The sequence below is a fragment of the Prosopis cineraria genome, unplaced genomic scaffold, assembly GCF_029017545.1.
Source record: "Prosopis cineraria cultivar Desert tree isolate PC_DT_omini unplaced genomic scaffold, ASM2901754v1 PC11, whole genome shotgun sequence".
NCBI classification, from domain to species: domain Eukaryota; kingdom Viridiplantae; phylum Streptophyta; class Magnoliopsida; order Fabales; family Fabaceae; genus Prosopis; species Prosopis cineraria.
Genome location: NW_026555342.1, coordinates 26,958,668 through 26,967,851, shown reverse-complemented (window position 1 = coordinate 26,967,851; position 9,184 = coordinate 26,958,668). Strand labels below are relative to the sequence as shown.

Below are 9,184 nucleotides of genomic sequence, written 5' to 3'. Positions count from 1 at the left end.
TTAATGACCCCATTTTGCAAAATTCACCAGAAAGAAATAATTGCCCAGCCCTACACGCTTTAGCTACTTAGCAAATTTCTTATGGTGTCACACCATTTCTTATGCTGTAACACCACCAGCGGATACAAGAAGAGCATTTTTTTATTTTTTTAATTAGAACTTTGCCGGATTTGGAGGATCTAACCTTATATAATCAGATATGATGATTGGAATGAACACAGAAATCACATCATAGATTCACAAACTAGCATTCGGAAGAGGAACCATGACCATAAATATTCATGAACTATAGCAAATTAACATATTAAACATTTAGTACTATCAATGTAGAAGATTTATATATATATATATATATATATAATTTAGAGCTACCCTGTTGAAGATTTGAAAGTATACTGAGGAAGATCGTATTTAAGATCTCTCAAATGGAATAGAAACAGAAAAACACCCCAGTCTATCCCCTCAAAATTTGAGACAGTTACTTTATTAATGAAACATAACTCATCATTGTTTGTTGTTTGCACTGCTGCACAAGACATTGATGGATCTAATGATCTTTTGGATATTTCATATGCATCAGCAGAACATTGCCTATCTACACATTATCAGTATGAAAATTGTCCCCAAGCATCTTAGTACTATTATTTTAGCCTTGGCTTCTCTTAATCAGTCTTCTATCTCCCTTGCATGTTTGTCAGAGTTACACTGTTGTTGGAGCATGATTTGTTGCTTGTTGAGAAGATTCTGAACTCGATACAGCCTGCCTTTGATTGAATGCTGGCTGACATGGAGGAGGAAGATTAACAATGTCACTGTTAAGCATTGACATGACTGTGGCCATAGAAGGTCTGTCTCTTGCAAGTTCTTGCACACATAGAAGTCCAATGTGCAGACATCTTATAACTTCATTGATAAAATCTGGTGCTAATATCTCAGGGTCTATAAAAGATATGATGTCCTCTTCATTCCATGACTTCCATGCCTGAAAATAAAATCAAAGGTAGCAAAAATAATACACATCCATGTAGCTTTGCTAAAATTATACCAAAGTTAAATTTGAGAGACTTACAAATCCTAAGAGGCTCAATGAGTGTTCATAGACATAAAAACTTGTGACTTTCATACCACTAATAATCTCTAGCAGCAAAACTCCAAAGCTAAACACATCTGATTTCTCTGAAAATAACCCTTCCATTGCATATTCAGGTGACATGTAGCCACTGCATTTAATCCTTGAAAGTAAGATCAAATGATATGAATATTTCATGGTTATAACAATATTATGTATAGAAAGATAGAAAACATGCTCACTATGTTCCAACAACCCTTCTTGTATTTCCCTCATCTTCATTGAAGATTCTTGCTATACCAAAGTCAGATATCTTTGGATTAAGCTCTCCATCCAACAAGATATTATTAGGCTTTAGATCTCTATGAATAATTTTTAATCTAAAATCTCTATGGAGATAAAGTAGACCACGAGAGATTCCTTCGATTATGTTAAATTGCTTTTTCCAATCAAAAGCCTTCTTTTTTATAGGATCTACATCAACAAGAGAAATGATGCTTTACGTAATGATTCACAAAATATGAAAGTGTTTGAATTAAGAAAAGTACGAGGCTTTTGCTTTCTTAAACAAAAAACTATATAAGATCCTTTTTTCTAAATTCGGTTTCAAACTTCAAAGGACTTAGAAAAGCAGGAAGAATATATGAAATTCATATAGGAAAAGATAAGGATTTATAATAAATTTGGGGGTTGAACAAGAAAAATTTTAGATGGCTAAGTCCACATATAAGGTAGAGTTAAGCAATTAACTAACCAAACACAAAAGCATCCAAACTCTTGTTAGGCATGTACTCATAGATCAACATCTTTTCCTCTCCTTCAATACAACAACCTAGAAGTCTTACTAGGTTATGATGTTGAAGCTTTGAAATAACAACCACTTCATTCAAAAATTCTTCTAGCCCCTGTCCAGATGCTCTTGAGAGCCTCTTCACTGCAATTTCCTGTCCATCTTGCAACTCTCCCTACAAGAATATGTTAAGAAAAAGAGAATACTTCATAAATATTATTTGAAACTTTACATTGTTAAGTTACCTTATATACTGTACCAAAGCCACCTCTTCCAAGCTTATTATAAAAACGGAAGTTGTTTGTTGCAGTAACAATGATTCCAAAATCAAATAGTGGCAGCTCCTCTATTTTAGCTATTTTCAGGTCTTCAATTAGGTTTGCCCTGTGGTTTTTTAAATGTGATTCTTCTATTTCCAGTGTTAATGTTCCATTATTTCCTTTCCTTCTAGCTGAATTCAAGCATGATAAGAATAAAAAAAACAAGAGTGAAAATAGGACAGTTAGACATGAGAAACAGGACATAAATATTCTTCAAATAACTTAAATAGAGAAATGGCAAACATACCATAACGTCTTGTAGCCCACCACCATACAATACATGCAGCAACAATGATAATTACTCCTACTGCCACTGTAACTATGATGACTAATTTCAACTCTTTCTTTTCTCCTTCTGTATTCATTGCAGTAAATAGTTTAGAATATATATATTGGGGAAGCTGAGAAATAAACTTAGTAAAAAAATATCAAAATATTAAATGTTTTGTTAAAATACTAAATCTACCAAGTTCAGAATAGGCTTCTCGGATGTAAAGATCCACTCCTCCACTTGAGAATCTTACAATGTCAATTAAGTTTCCAGTCCAAGAGATGCAGCCAAGTGCAGCATCATATGCATATGCTGTACAATTACAATTATTTAGGCATTGAATTCTGCACATGTCCTCAGAATCATATGACTTCTCTGCAAAATCTGGCACTTTTGTCATTGGAAGTTTCAAAAACCCATCATCTTTATCTGTATCACTCCCACTTTTCATCTTCCCACACTGCAATGATGCCTTTCTCACACATCCACTAGTCCAGTTTCGTCGATTCCATTCCTCAGCATTCCTTGGCTCAAATCCTCTCAAACAGCTGCATATTGGGGAATTTCTAGGATCGCAGCTTCCAAATGTCCCACATAAGCCATACATATCACAGATTGAATCTTGAACAGTTCGCATCCCAACTTTGTGTTTGTTCACCCAGGTGGTTAAAACTAGTTTTCCTTCAGAACTCAAAACAAGGGTTAAAAAGAAAGATTCATTTGGCAAAGAATATGTTATGTGAACAGACCACTCTCTTCCCTTCCAATGTCAAAGCCATTTAGATATGAGGAAGTATACATCTTGGATAACCCAATGAACACTTGACCATTCCATGGACCTGACCTCCAATATGGCTGTGTTTGATTCCAGATGAACACTTCAGGCGTACTGAGGTGTTCAAGACCGCTGGAGAAGCTTCCAACGGACGGATCCGAAGGGCTCTTCCATGAAGTAACCTTCAGTTTCTCACCTGTTTTTTGGTTAGTGCTAATTACCAAATTTGGAAGGAATGAATTACCTGGATGTTGGAAACTCTCCCATAATGTTCTGCCTGTGTCATCTAGCAGGACTAAGTTTCCTGTATTGAGAAGTTGAGCAGTGGAATTGGATGCCTTGTTTGATATATTTGAAGTCCAAACAACCTCTTTATCTCCATTCAATACAACAAGATTCTTGTCCTCAGATATTGTGAGAATTCCAGATGAATCTTTCAATGGTTGGTTTCTGTTAGCCACCCAGATGACATTCGAGTCAGAAACATATCAGATTCCTACATAGCGATTCGTTGCATTTTCAGGGCTGAAGAATCCCAGTTCAAGTTCACTGTTGTTTGAGCTTACAATTTCAGAATCTCTAATGAACTGAGTTGTTGTAATAGTGTCAGAGGCAGTGCAAAAATCTGCACAAAAGCCAGAAATCACAAGAAAAACAGATAATAAGTTTCTAAGTGAACTAATTCCCATTATTTCAATGAACAATCCTTATTACTTGCCGCAACCTAAAGATACAAAACCAAAGGGACTACTAAGTCGGAGAATTTGGCATGTAAAAGATTGACTTGCTCTTGTTTTCTTCTGAAAGACTGATGAAAAAGAGATGAAAAATCCAGAGTGCTAATGTCTGGTTAAATACTAAAACAGAGTAAAATTGACTTTTACGAGGGATTTGGACCAGATAATAATCTAATTAATTGTTTTATGACTATGATGAAGGCGCACTACTGATCTTCTTATCGTGGAGCACTACTTTGAAGACTCTATTTTATGTCATTATGTTAGTCTACATTTCTTTAATCTTTGTCTAGATCCTCCCTCATTTCTGCCTTCCTTCATTGACTGCATACATACACATACTTATATATATATATATATATATATATTAATTTTTTAAATAATTTTTTCTAGAAGTCATGGTCGTGCATGGTATTTAAACCTTAGAAAGTTGTTCTCAGCCGTGCTTTGTGGATTTCACTTCACGTGATCAGAAAGACAACGTTGGCTTGAACCATATTCCTTCATATTGGTGATGAACAAAATTATTAATTTTTTTAATTTTTATAAATTTTTATTTTAATAAATATAAAATAAAAATAAAAGTTTTAAATCTAAATCTGGACAGTTCATGTAACATCGTGCATTTCATGCATTAGCTTTCATTTACATATGGGTTAAGTCATTCATTTGCCTTCCCATTTCTATATTTCGGCCAAAGGAAGAGAGAGAGAGAGAGGAAGGAGAGAAAGTTGCAGCAACTTAGAGAGAGAAGATGAAGGTGGATGAGAGATCTTGCAGATCCAAGGTCAAAAACCAAAGATAAATGTGATTTCCTTAGGTTTCCTTCCATTCTCTCTTTGATTCTTCCATTACATGTAAGTTTGAATGGTTTGATCATTCTCTTCTCCACTCGAGACCTTGAAGGGCTGTTCTTAGGAGAAATGTTTGAATTTTGATCACTTATGGTCTTGCATGTTGATGATCTTGATAAAAAGCATCAAGTAGGAAGCATGCATGTGATTTTCTTCAAGGTGTCGTCCTGTCCGAAATTTCCAGTAAGTTTTTGGACATGTATGAAGTTTTAAAAAGCTTGGGAAATGTTGTTTAATGTTGATGCAAGTTTGTATTAAAGGCTGAAAGTGTCTTAAAACAAGTTATAGTTTCAAACCCAAAGGATAGTGTATGGGATACAAGCATAAGTTCATCACTGTCCAGTTTAGAGTCTGGTTGGTTGTGTGATACTATTCAGATTGCGCACTTCTATTCTGACTATGAAATTTGGATATGTTTTATAAGACATGATAATATTTAAAATGATTCCTATTTCACGTTAAACAAATAAGTATATAACAAGTTATGATCTCTCTAAGTTAAGGCCAGAAATCTGGAAGTCACTAGAAGTGAGTTTAGCTAAAGTGAACTTTGCTTGTGATTGTGGAATTACGAGTTTATAGAATGGTCCACATGATATTTTTCTCTTAAAATTGGGTTTAAGATGGATAAATTGAGACCATAATCATGCTCATACGATTAATATTGAATGAGTTATGAATTTTTAAAATTTGGGAGTGAAAACTGGAAATATCTATGTTTTAATTTGGAACAGAGGGAATCTAGAGGCTGTGAGTGGTTTGAAGCAAATGGGGCTTCTATAAAAAAAAATTATTTAAAGAGGACATCCCAAGGTTTATTTAGAGACCTAGATCATGCCCAAATGATTTTTCTAAAATTATTTATGATTTTTCAAAGTTAATACAAAATTCTAAAAAATATATATGGGGCAGAAACTTGAGAATTCCCAAAGTCCAAGTTAGTAGATTTATGTTCCATATTTGGGCACTAGACATGGATTTTATAAGGCATTTGCTTCCACCTAAAGCTAATTATTATGGGCTAAAGAAGTTTAAGTTTATATGTTACAGTCATATGTTCTTAAGCCAAAGTAAGTCACCTTTTCGATCTCAAAGTCAAGCATTAGTCGGAGTAGGCTAGGGTGCATTCTTTATTTATAAAAGAAGCTTTATATGAATGGTAACCCTAGCATTATCCTATGATAGGAGTTGGTATTTGTGAGCAAACCCCAACATCAGAGACTTTAAGAGATAAAACAACTATCGGTAGCTAACTACTACTAACTCTTATATTTATTTATGAGCACGTTAAGATGATGTTTTTGCCTTGTATGATTATGATGATGTTGTTGTTGTTATGTTGGATTCCTTGGCTAACGTGAATTTCCATGCTTTGGTTATGATGCTTATATATGTGCTTTTCTTTAGATGTTTTATAAAAGGTATATCATGCTGTGAATACATGAATAGTATAGTTGCTACTGAGATTACTCGAATCTCACTCTCTCTGACTAACCTTTTAGGCATAAGTGGGACTGACAAGGGAAAAGCAAAGGTATAGAAGGGTGACTTATAAAAAAGTAATCTTTTTGGCTAATAATATATAGATGTATAGTGGACATTTAGTCCACTAGTATTTTGAGGATATTTTCAAGGCCATATGGTTTATGGCATATATTCTATGTAATGATAACGATGACTATAATGGTGTTCATAAGAATACTTTTTATGATTTAAGTTTTATGATGCCTGGTGAGACTTAGAGAGTAATAACCATCCTAGGCTAAAGAAAAGGAAGAAACAAGAAAGGTAAGGATTGAGATCTCACTAAGGTTTTAAAGACATGATTTAAAGTAGAGAAAAGTTTTAACTAGAATAGCCCTGAACCGATTAGTGAATGATATCTCCAAATTTATATCGACTAAGTATGCCATATTACAAAAAGAAAGAAAAGAATTTCATTGTTTATCAAGGATAAAAGGAGTTATGTTTTAAAAGAGCAGCAAAAAGTTTCCATTGTAAGTGCTTTAATAGTGCTGTGTTGATTCCTCCTTCTATTAGATGGCATACTTAAAGTGTTAAAATTGATTTTGAAAGGACTATATATAGAATATTGGTTGCTAATGATAGTTCCATTAGCCCTTGGTGCACCACGGTTAACATCTAGCTAGATTGCTTTTTATGAGAATTGCACTCATGTTTGTTATTCGTGGGCTTTGTATCCACGTTTGTTTTTATGACTTCGAGCCGTGTTTGATTAGCATTATTCTCATGGACTGTGTATTTACATTTGTTTTTATAGCCTTAAGCTACATTTGATAAATTATTCTCGTGGACTATATGTCTGTGTTTGTCTTCACAGCTTTAAATTGCATTTAATTGATTACTTACTCTCGTGGATTGTGTGTTTACATTTATTCTATGTTTTGATAAGTGCTTAAAAAGAAAAAATTGTGTTTAATTTGTTTATTTATACACACATATAGCTAAGCTCTATTTGATTTTTTTCTATTTATTTACCAAATATTACTAATTCATTTTCTATTTTTTTTATTATAACGATTTGATTTAAATGTCAATCACTTGCCATTGTATAATGGGAAAACAAATATTGTTGGAGACAATGCTACTGTTTATAAGGACAAAATGGGAATATTCTTTGATTTCGAAGCAAAGTGATTGTTATATTTTATTACTTTATTATTTAGTACATGTTTACTTAATTATATTCCTCACTATTCTTTGAACTTATATAGTTGAGATGTTATTCACTAAAAAAATATTTTTACTCTCAGATAGTTTAGATGGCTTTGGACCTCAAGATGATTGTTGAGGGGTATACTTTCAAACTAGAATTGAAGCACTATTTTGGTTAAATTTCTAATTGTTGTAAAGTTGAATTCATATATTATACTTTGTAATTTGTAAATTTTGTTCTAAATTCTCCATATAGATTATAGTTTGGATTCTTGTTGGATTAAATTTGTTATTAGTCTGTTGATAGAAGTTGAGTTCTTGATTTCTGTTTTGTGTAACAATAATGTTAGTTTTCAGGACAATCTATTGTCAGAGTAGGTTTTGCTGAAATTATTACAAAAATAATAAATCTTTTGTTTGTGCGAGATATATATATATATATATATATGAGTTAGGGTCTAATCCTATGCCAAAAATGTGTACAATTTATAATTAGAAACTTGTGAACTTAAGGCTTAATGGATGTGAGTCTCATATTTTGAGCCGGTTACGCTTTAGATTTTGGGATGTGACATGAATGGTTAAAAAAGTTGGAAGAAGTTTGTTGTCATTCGCTACTTAATTCTAATCAATAATTTGCAAATTTAAAATAGTCATTGACTTCTAAACCCTTGTACATCAATAGTTTAAAAAAGCTACAAAAAGTTAATTGCCATTTGCTACTAAGTTCTATTCAAAAGCCTAATCAAAGCAATCATTTACAAATTTAAAATAGTCATTAATATACAAACCCTTACACTTGAATTGGTTGAAAATAGTTGGAAGAAGTTAGTTATCATTCACTACTCAATTCCAACCAATAGTCTAATTGAAGTAGTCATTTATAAATTTAAAATAATTACTCATTTCCATATTCTTGTACTTGAATGCTTTAAAAATGTTGCATAAAGTTAGTTGTCATTTGCTACTTAGTTCTAGTCTATCAATAGCCTAATCGAAGTAATCATTTACAAATATAAAATAGTCGCTGGCTTTTTGACCCTTGCACTTGAATGGTTTAAAAAAAATACAAAAAGTTAGTTGTCATTCATTACTTTGTTACAGTCAATAATGTAATTGAAGTAGTCTTTTACAAATTTGAAATAGTTAATGACTTCCAAACCATTATATAGAACGACACTACTATCAAATAGTATTAAAATTAATAAAAATTAAATTTTACAGTAAAGCGCAACATAAGTCGTCCCTATAAAAGTTAATGAATTGACTATTTGAATTAATATTATGAAAAGTTAAATAATGAGAGGATTTTTTTTATGATGAAATTAATTAAAAATAAAAAATAAAGCAAGTTCAACTGAGAAAATTATTAAGCATAAGCAGCATAATCAATCACAACTCAATCGCCTAAACTTAATCTTCCTCGTCCAAAAAATAAGTTAATTTTATTTAACTTTATTATTCTAATTTTATTATATATTTTTTAAATTATAATTCAAGAATTAAACAAGAAATTAAGTTATGAAATAATTAAAATCTCTCTTAATTTATAAAATTACTTTAATCAACAATAGCAATTAAAATATAAAATTTAAAGATAGAAAGAAGAAGAACAAATTAGAATAAAGTTAAAATAAATTTTTTACTAAATATTAAAGATTCTAATTATAGTTTAGAGTCATGGTTTATAAT

At 31.9% G+C, this 9,184-nt stretch overlaps 1 pseudogene; it reads right to left on the bottom strand.

The window, feature by feature from the left end:
- Window positions 1–469: 469 nt before the first annotated feature.
- LOC129285515 (G-type lectin S-receptor-like serine/threonine-protein kinase At1g11330) lies at window positions 470–3,951 on the bottom strand (annotated as a pseudogene).
- Window positions 3,952–9,184: the final 5,233 nt, after the last annotated feature.